The sequence below is a fragment of the Pelodiscus sinensis genome, chromosome 14, assembly GCF_052426305.1.
Source record: "Pelodiscus sinensis isolate ZL-2025 chromosome 14, ASM5242630v1, whole genome shotgun sequence".
Lineage (NCBI taxonomy): Eukaryota > Metazoa > Chordata > Testudines > Trionychidae > Pelodiscus > Pelodiscus sinensis.
This window is the reverse complement of record NC_143065.1, coordinates 8,841,231-8,851,969: the sequence shown is the minus strand read 5'-3', so window position 1 is coordinate 8,851,969 and position 10,739 is coordinate 8,841,231.

Here is a 10,739-nt window from a genome sequence, read left to right as displayed (position 1 = left end):
AAGGCAACGTCCAGGGCAAAGTGGAGCTGGCAAACCCCTAAGTGTCTTCTGTTTTTCCCCTGATAACAATGACACATAGCTTCCTTGCTCCCTATTTCAGAACCAGGCATCCACACTCAGTTTACCCTGTGGCTACGTCTACATTGGCAAGATTTTGTGCAAATACTTTTAACGCAGGAGTTTTTGCGTTATAGTATTTGCTCAAGAGAGCGTCTGGCATGTGCTTTTGCACAAGAGATATGCTTTTGCGCAAAAGCATCCGTGCCAGTGTAGACGCTCTCTTGCGCAAGAAAGCTCTGATGGCCATTTTAGCCATCTGGCTTTCTTGCACAAGAAATTCATATTGCCTGTCTACACTGGCCTCTTGCGCAAGAACTCCCTGCCAGTGTAGACAGGCAGTATGTTTTTGCGCAAAAGCACCTGCTTTTGCGCAAAATCATGCCAATGTAGACACAGCCTGTGTTTCTGTGGTAAACTGAGTTTGTTCAAAAGCAGTACTGATATTTAATCCCATACAAAGAGCAGCCTTTGGAGAAATAGCGGCACTGCCCTGTCCAAATGCCACACATCTCAATTACCTCGTCCAGCACACATTGCTACCTACGCGATGACAAGACGCCTTGTGGCCCCAGAGCAGTTTTCAAGCCAGCATCACATGGAGGAGCCATTGCTCAGCAGCTACTTTCAGCTTTTCCATCAGGCTACAGGCCTGGGGATGGAACTGAGAAGCAGCCCCCCATTAATTGTATGGGTCCTTCCCTGTCCCCACTCCATCTCTTCCCCCAAGCACCTTCCCCTGTGTCTATGAAGGTTTGTGTTTGTCTCTGCAGAATGGACCTTTCTGGGGATGGGGATGGATTCACACCCTGGTGCTCCGTGTCAGAGGCAGGATTCACCTTCAGCGTCTTCTGTTGGACGGGAGTTCAGTGCTTTATTTGGGGCTTTTGCTGGGGCATATTGGGTGGATTCCCAGGCAAGACAAAGGCTGGGGAGGAATCAGGCTCAGGCTGCAAAAGGGTCATTTCTCAGTGGGGCAAGTAGTAGTCCTACTTGGGGGCTGAGTGGTATCTGGGATTGGATGGAGTTCGGGGTTTGGCCTCACCATAAGTGCAGCGGGGTCCAGCCCATCCTTTATGTCCCAGCCAGCTGTGGTGACTCCTGGGGAGGAACACAAGGAGGGTACCAGACATGACCACCCTGCACGTGATTCCTCCCTGTTAACTGGTTAACCATTCACATCCCTAACTGTAACCTCTCTGGAGCTCAGGGGTTGTCTGTTGTTCTGTATCTGTGGAGCAACAGGGACAATGGGCCTTGGCTAGGGCTGCCAGGTGCCACCACATTTATAATCACGCAGCTCATAATAGTAGCCAAAAGTGCAACTGTTCAGAAAAGTGATGGGTAAATTCATGGAGGGTAGGTCCATCAATGGCTACGACTGGACAGGGACGCAACTCCAGGCTCCGGGTTTCCCTAAAGGTTCCACTGCCAGGAGCTGGCACTGGATGACAAGGGATGAACCGCTCTGTCATTGCCCTGTTCCATGCTTTGTCTCCGAAGCACCTGGCTACACCAGACCCACTGTCGGGAGACAGGCACTGTACTAGAAGGACCATGGTCCAACCCAGGGTGGCCATTCTTATGCACAGAGTGGAGGAAATGGGAGCAGGGTTACTCTGAACTGGGCCCTGTTGTGCTGAGAGGCCCTTTCCTGCTGCGAGGAGGAGGAAGAGAAGGAAAGCATCTGGCCAAGGCCCCCGACAGCTGGGCATGCTCATTTCAAGAGCCTGATTCTGCAAAGGGACCAGTCATACTGGGCTAATGCTGAGCAGCCATCACCACTTGGAGAGGGGGGTGGAAGAGCTTGAGTGGGCTGGCTAGTGTGGGCCCCATGGCCAGCAGTAACTAAGGTCCTGGGTGGAACATGCCCTTGGCTGGGAGTGACATGGCTTCATGGGTTGGGCCCTGGCTGCAGGGCCCAGGCCCCCATGCAGGGTCTCATTGGCACTCACTGGCTCTTCCCTTAGCTGCATTTTCTGCATTGTGCATGGCTGGTAGTGTCACATTCCTGGTCCAGAGGCCCAAACCTTTGAGGATCTGGACCTGGCCAGAAGACTCCTCCCTAGGGCCTGCGGGACCCATCTCGGGGGGGCAGGGAGCACTGAGAGATACGAGTGTCTGGGGAACCCTGGGGCAGAGTTTGGGGCCCCACTTTGTGGCTGCGGATCAATGACATAGATGTGGGGAGCTCCGGGGGGAAGGTTATGCTGGACAAAGCTGAGGGAAGGGAGCTCCAGCCTGAGGGCTAGAGGGGCCTCTGAGGAAAGATGCAGCCTCCAGAAGGGACCCCCTGTCACTCTCCTGCTTCGCACTGTCTCTGCAAAGGCCCTAAGAGCAGCCCCACACAGCATGGGGTCGGCGTGTGTCAGATAGCACCAGGGGGCGGAGTTAAGGATCCTTGGGAAACGGTAATTTGGGCCCTTGCGAGTGTTCGGCTTTGCCACCTCAAGATGTGTTTAACATCAAGGTGAAATAGGGAAATAGGCCCAGATTTGGGGGATTGTCTCAGGAACTGCCCTACCCCATGTTGTCTAATCCATAAACTGGCAGCGGGGGCACCTGGAGATGGTTCCTTCACTGAGATCCCCACATCAGAAATGCTTTGGGGAAATATCTGTTAGATTTTCCATGTTTCCGTGGCAACCAGTACCTCTGCCTTCACCCTTGGAGGCTGCTATTGCAGACAGTGACACTGGCCCTGTTTCTCTTCTCTCTCCTCCCAGTTTCAGCTCTGTGCCACGACATTCAGTTCTACTGCATCCTCCCGAGACCCCCGGTCTGAGATCAGAATCAGACTCAGTCCCAGACTCGGGGAAACACACTTCTGGGATGGGGAGTGTGTCTGTGAATTGGCTTTTATGGCACCAGAGGCAGTTATGCATGTGCTGTATTTATAGCACAGTATAAAGCCTACTGACGGTAACTGGACTAGAGGTTAGGTTCGTGCCTAGATGCTCTGTTGACCTGAGGGTCAGATTTCCTAAGGAGTTTTGGCACCCAAAGATGCAGATAGGTGCCTAAGTCCCCTCGATGTTCTGAAAAAAAAATTAAAAAACAACAAATAGTCTTGCAGCACCTTAAAGACTAACAAAACATGTAGATGGTCTCATGAGCTTTCATAGGCACAACGCACTTCTTCAGATGAATGGAGTAAGGTATTTGTCCAGGGTACAAATAAATAGCAGGGGGCGGAGGCAGGGGAAGGAAAGAGAAGGAAAAAATAGTAAATTTCCCCTTGAGCCAGTGCTGTACCAGGAAGTGACCCAGCTGTGCTGCTGAAGGACGTGCATGGACATAAGTATCCCCTGCCATTATTCTCAAAAGAAAGGGAATGAATCCCATTGTAATGGCCAATTTCAAACTTGTATTATTTCAAGCTGCCTAATTTCAGGGGGATGGAGACCTTCTGTGGTCTGTCAAGTGGCATCCCAGTCTTCAGCATAATAGTCTCTTATTTGTTTTCATAAAGCAGAGAAATGTCTCTTCTCACCTAACACTCACTGTAACATCATTTGAATCTGCCTGTAACTAGCAGCCATGTTGAATATGTATTCCTCCCCAGCAAGAATGGGGAGAGCCCACAGAAGGGGAACAGTAAGAACTGGATGAACAGTGGCCCAGTTCAGCAAAGCATATCCTTAAGTCCCACTGGATGCAAGCATAAATCAAAAGGAAAAACTATGTAGCACTTTAAAGAAACTGGGGTTTAAATGAAGGGGCAAGCTGCTAAAGATGGACAGGTTTGCTCTCCGCACTAATTTAGTATGCATGATCCTAGATAACTGATTGGACAGCTTGCTCTAATTCCCTGTTTGCTTTGCTTTTTCAACAAAATGTTCCTCCAGCACACTCAGTCCTGAGTGACACCAGCTCCCAGTCCTGGGTCAAACGGACCTGTTTATATGCTGGGCAGAGGCCCTTGGAAGGCAGAATTCTTCCTTCATGAAAGCCAGCAGTTGCATGCATCTCTCTGACTTACAATTTCACATTTCTGATTACAGGGATTTCATTTCCTACTTGCACTGCAGTCACTCCTATAAATCCCCTTTAATCTTCTTGAAGAGAATTAAGAAGGAATATCTGAATGGGATTTAAAAACTCGAGAGCCCGATGCTGTGAACATTTATGGGCTTGAGGAACTTTACATGTGCATGTTATCTGCTGGAAGTAACACTAATGCAGGATTGGGCTCTTATATTGCAAATCTCTTCTTTGGGAACAAGTTGGCTCAGGACAACATCACACTAAGAGTTAAAGTGACTATAACATGAAGTGGTGGTGGTGGCTTTCTTTAAAAAATGACAGTTAAGTGAAGTATAGCACAGCTATTAGTAAAGAAGATAAAGACAATTCTGAATTGGTACCCAAAGATGCAGAGAACTTTGACTATCCTCTTCTGTACCAGAAGCCTGGTTCAGTCTGACGTAATTCTGTACCAATTAACAAGCAATGCGTGACACTGCAGTTGAATCAGTTGTTGACATCCACAGTACATATGGCTTTCTCTTACATTATATTCTGCCGCTTTATAGCTTTAACAAATTAATGCAGACACTCTATTTTTCAGATACAGTGCTCGTGAAAGGAGAGATGCAAGGGCACAGGGAAGTGTGACAAAAGTATGAGCAATTTCAGTATTAGCAGACAGGCAATTTCTTATCTGTGGACATATTTGTGAATGGGAGAATTTTAACAAATGGTAACTTAAAAGGCAAGCTTACTACAGAAAGTATAGGTGAGATTTTCAAAGCCATGGAAAGGTTTTGGCTCTTCAGTTCAGGCATCTTTGGAAAGCTTTACTTCCACCTTGAGGGACAGTTACACAATAAAAAATGATTTGATTTTTGTTGTTGTTGTAAAACATCTCTTTATTTGTAGGTGTACAAAATGCAAACATCTTTATTGCTTTCAGCTCACAGCTTTGTTGCTTTCAGTACAGGGCAAATGGCACGTGTTTGTACAAGGTCTAGACTAGTAATATAGGGGCATTAGTTAATGAGTTTATTGGCTGTCAATGAACTAACTAAATCAACAAGTCAAAGTCACCCAAACTCCCTCCAAGATCCCACATTTCCTCCTGAACCCCAATACTTCTCCCAAACTCCCTCCCAGATCTCCCCCTGAACCCCAATCCTTTATAGCAAGCACCCTTCTGCACCAACCCACAACCCAGACCCTGCACCCCCCCATTAATATCATGAAGGAGTGTGGCCCTTGACCACTTACCAAATTCTTGGACTGGCCATCAATGGTTACTGCCCACTCCTGACCTTTGGTTCATGCTTCAGGAAGTGATATTGATCCAGTAGGTGGCTCTCTTTCCTAGGAGCAGCTGTGCTGCCTTTTGGAAGAGATGAAAAACCAGAGTCCTGACCACTGAATGGATTGTAAACTCTTTGGGGGCAAGATATGTTTATTACTTTATATTTGTACAGCACTTAATATAACAGGGTCCTGATTTGATTGTAGCTTGTAGATCAGGGCTACTCAACTTTGGAATCCCCAGGCACCACAATGAAACTCACAGCACAGCACCACAATGAAACTCACAGCACATGCTGAGGGCCGCAACTTAAGTGTGGTTGCATATACATGCAAATATGTATGCAAATAGCTTCTTTCACATTGATGGGCATGAATACGAAGTTTAAGGCAAAACTACCCAACACGCAGACCTCATTTAAGTCAGTTCTGCTGATATTAATAAAATGCAATATTTACCCAATTTCTAACCATATGACAGCACTTTTAATGGGCAATGACAGTTCAGGAATTTAACTACTAAAACACATATCAACAGAAGACCATTATATTGGCTACTTTTTTATTTTACCTCCTACCCACAGGTTGCGTGTTCAGCCCCACATAAACCCAAACTACACCGCAGGCCGCAAACAAACGGTCCACGCCGTGTGTTGAATAGCCCTGTTCTAGATGCTGCCACACTATTAATGATGGAAAATATTAATAATTAAAAATCTTGTGCACTTGTCAGTATAGACATGTTAGTTCAACTGTCCTGGCCAGTCTAACTCAGGTATTTGGAGTCTGTCTATTCACAAATTTCCTGTGTACTTTTGTTTGGATATGATCTTTTCTCTTTGAAGCAGGCGCTGTGCACTGTCAAGCAGCTGATATGTTCCACCCCAGATGTAGCTGCATTTCAGCACTGGGTGAAATGATTCCTATATTTTGGTACATGTTTGTGAATCTCTTTGCTGTTATGAAAGGCATCCCACGTTAACATGGTGTGTGTTTGTTGCCCTCTACTGGCTAGACCATGTACAGGCATCTATGAGAGCTATTCACTGTGAAATGTTGAGACCTCCTCCTTTAACTCAAGTAGCAGAGACTCATGCTTTTATCCACAGAGATGACCTAACCAAGAGCTTCATTACATGAGAAAAAAAAGTCATGACATAAATACAGACTTTTGCACATTCTTATAGGTACCAGTAGATGTTCCTCTATATTCAGGAGAGAATTTTCAGTAGATAGAAGTTAGACTCATATCATATACTAGTCTCCAACTCAGGGCATGCCACTTTATGTTTGTTTTGCCTACCCATTTCCAGATGTCAGCAGCAGGGGTTAGGAGGTGGCGGTGTTAGTAGATCAGCTCCAGTTACCATGCAGGCTAAGACTCTTCAGTGTGTAAGGTGGGAGCAGAGTGTGTGGAGCCATGACTCTGCCTTCTCTTAATCATGTCTGTGAAGCTAGTGACAAAGGGTACATCTAGACTACATGCCTCTGGCAACAGAGGCATGTAGATTAGGCTACCCGACATAGTAAAATGAAGCGGCGATTTGTCGGCTCAGCTGTTTGTCGGCTCAGCGTGGCAGCCATGTAAATTTAAATGAAGCGGCGATTATTTAAATCGCTGCTTCATTTTACTATGTCGGGTAGCCTAATCTACATGCCTCTGTCGCCAGAGGCATGTAGTCTAGACGTACCCTGAGTTAAAGCAGTTAGCTTAACCTACATCAGCTAGTAGCCAGAGTTGTACATTAGAGAATTCCTTAGTCTATAAGGGTATGTCTGCACTACAAATGCCATAGCTGTACAGGCGTGCTGTAGCTTACACACTTATTATAGGTGCAAAAGAGGATTTTCAGATGCTATAGTAAAGCCACTATCTCAAGAGGAGATAATTAGGTCTGTGGATTTTTCACAGCCCTGAGCAGTGTATCAGGTTGATCTAAGTTGTAGGTACAGTATAGATCACATCTAAATGAAATGAGTGTGTTGAAAGGATCCAGTTCAATAAATCAGTTAACTTTGCATTTCTTTACCAAAGGCGGTGATTACAATGAAATATATCCTCTTGTAAATTTCAGTATTAACAGTGATTAAAACTGTTAATGTAATTAACCTATTGCAACATAGAATGAAATAGCAGAGTACCCACCTACATCTGGTGTAGTGGGTTTTACCCATGAAAGCTTATGTCCAAATCTAGTCTCTCAGGTGCCACAGGATTCCTTGTTTTATTTGTACCTACATCTAAATCACTTTTCAGTCTGGAAACAAAGAAAAACAAGAACAAACAAAACCCACTCTTCTTCAAAAATTTTACTCTAGACACAATTGCAACTACAGGCAGTCCCCGACTTATGTCGGATCCGCACTTACGAACGGGGCTTTCTCGCCCCGGAGCTCGCAGGCAGCGGTCAGCCACCTCGACCTCCGGGGCGAGAAAAGCTGCTCCCAGTGCCCCTGGTCTGCTGGAGACGGTCCCCAGCAGACCAGGGGCACCGTGAGCAAAGCCGCAGCAGCGGCGGGTTCCCCTGCTTCTGAGGCTTTGCTCTGGCAAAGCCTCAGAAGCGCAGGACCCCACCGTGGCTGCGGATTTGCTCCCGGTGCCCCTGGTCTCCTGGGGACCGTCTCCAGCAGACCAGGGGCACCGGGAGTAAAGCCGCAGCGGCAGCGGGTCCCGCGCCAGAGCAAAGCCTCAGAGGCGAGGCACCCCGCCGCTGCGGCTTTGCTCCCCGTGTCCCTGGTCTGCTGGGGGGGGGGGGTGCGCAGCTAGTGTGCCCCCCCCCAGCCCACCAGGCTTTTGTTGTGGACCCTGGGGCAGAGCAGCTGGGGCGCTGCCAGTTGGTCCCGCAGCGCCGCTCTGGGCACTACTGGACCAACCCGGCAGCACCCCAGCTGCTCTGCCCCAGGCGTCCTGATTCAGCCGCTACTGGTCAGTTTCAGCAGCTGCTGAATCAGGATGCCTGGGGCAGAGCAGCTGGGGTGCTGCTGGGTTGGTCCAGTAGCACCGAGGAGCGGCGCTACTGGAGCAACCCAGCAGCACCCCAGCTGCTCTGTCCCAGGCGTCCCCAAGTCAGCCGTTGCTGAAACTGACCAGCGCTGACTACAGGAAGCCCAAGGCACAGTTGCTCTGCCCCGGGCTTCCTGGAATCAGCGGCTGATCAGTTTCAGCAGCAGCTGACTTGGGGTTCTTAAGTTGAATCTGTATGTAAGTCAGAACTGGCGGTCAGTTTCAGCAGCGGCTGAATCTGGACGCCAGTTCCGACTTACCTACAGATTCAACTTAAGAACAAACCTACAGTCCCTATCTTGTACGTAACCCGGGGACTGCCTGTACACAGAAATGTTGACTTACAACAAAGCAATATTATCTCTAAGTAGTAAGTCAGGTAATATCTACATTATGGAATTGAGCTGAATAATTAACCCATAGATCATTGAGTTCCATAAAACTGTATGAAAAGGAAACCAGAGAGTGGCAAAGTCTTGACACATAATCTTGTAAAAATGTCAGTTTCTCCATGTTAAAGATAAGTTCCATTCTGTCAGCTCCTTCTCTTTCTGTAGGAGGAGAATGTCATTTTCCAGATTTGCACAAGGGCAGTCTTTGTGGCAGGAAGATGATCTTGTGGTGGTTTATACACATTTATCATTGGGATGAAATCCCAGAAGGAAAAAAATCAGGTGTGAAAGGCAGCTATGGTCTGAAACCTTTCTGTTTGAATAACAAGAAGGAAAAATATTTGGGGCAAGGCGACTATAGATTTCACGGGGTGCCTCTTTAGCTGAAGTTTTTCTAGCAAACAGGAGACAAATGTTAATTATTACTTGTCAGTTTGCTAGAGTTATCTGTTCTGCACTTGAACTGGGGTTCTTGACACACGATGTTAAATGTTTCTGTGTCAGCAACCGAAAATGGTTAAATATGTATTACTAAGTGAACCTGTACTGTGCTGTTGATATATTCCTACTAGTTATTTAAACAGGAATTTGATATTCCAGAATAAGACTTAAGGATTTATAAATAACTAGCAATTAAACCCGTGGAGAATGAGCTAGTGACTATTGCTGTTTCTTAGTGTCTAGGAGCCTGGGAAAGACAATCGCTGTGCAGACAGTTTGGTGTTATAATATCACAGAAATTCAGCTTGAGAGCAAGATTTGACAACTTCAGCTTAAACTTTGTTTGTTTGGTAATGAATTTATATACAAAAACCAAAGACAATTCTAATCCCGCTGATCGCAGAGAATCAAGCATAGCTTTCTAGTAGTGTTGATGATCAGTTGGAGAAAAAGGCACATTACCAAAAACAATGGTGTGATCTCTTGTAATGTTGTCCTGACAGAAGTGGCATCTCCTAGGAACGGATATCTTTCTAACCTCGTTTCTTTCTCCAGCCACTGCACCCAGGGAACCTGCATAATTCAGCAAGTGTAAGATGCCACTGTTCAGTTTCCGGCATCTCTACTACCCAGCAACAGAAAAGAGAGCCCAATGGAGGGACTGAAGATGAGGAAGTTCATGATACATCAGTGATCTCCAACCTTTTTAAGCACATGATCACTTTTTCAATTTAAGTGCAATGTAAGATCTTCCTCAAACCCAAATACCCTTGCCAAGCTTCCTTCCCCCCTTCTCAGAGGCCCTGCCCATGCTCCACCCCTTCTCTGAGGCCTCACCCTGCTCACTCTATCCCCCTTCCTCCCTGAATCTCATTCACTTTCATCAGGCTGGGGTAGGGGGTTTGGGTGCAGGCTCTGGTCTTGGGCCAAGGGGGTCGGAATGTGGGAGGGAACACCCTGAAGGCAGGGAGGTGAGTGGGTTCTGGAGTGCCCTAGGGACAGGGCATTTGCCTGGGGATTGTAGGGTTGGGGGCTTGAGTCCCTTTCCACCCTAGAAGTGGCTGGACAGCCAACACAGACTGCCTCAGGAATGGAGCTGGTTCCTGTATTAGGAAGGCAGGATAAGGGACCTGGAGAAAGTAGGGAGATGGTGTGGGTTTTGGAGGGGAATAGGGCATTTGCCTGGGGAGCACAGGGTGGGTTCAAGTCCTGTCCCCCCTCTCCACCCACCCTGGGAGTGACCGAAAAACTTAAAAATTCAGTTTTCTCCAAATTTCAGTTGTGTTGATGTCCCCCCCCCCCGACTTCTCTCGAGTACCCTTAAGGGTACTCCTACCACTGGAAAAAACACTGGTCTAGGGGATACAGTATTTGCCTGGGGAGCACAGAGTTGGGGCTTTGAGTCCTGCCCACCCTGGGAGCAGTTGGACAGCCAACATAGGATAAGAGACCTGCTGAAGGTGGGGTGGGCCCTGGAGTGGCCGAGGGGAGATAAGGCTTTCGCTTGGGGAGTGCAGGGTGGTGGGTTGTAGAGATGTAGAGGGTGGAGAATGAGAAGCTACTACCCCAGAGCTCAATTA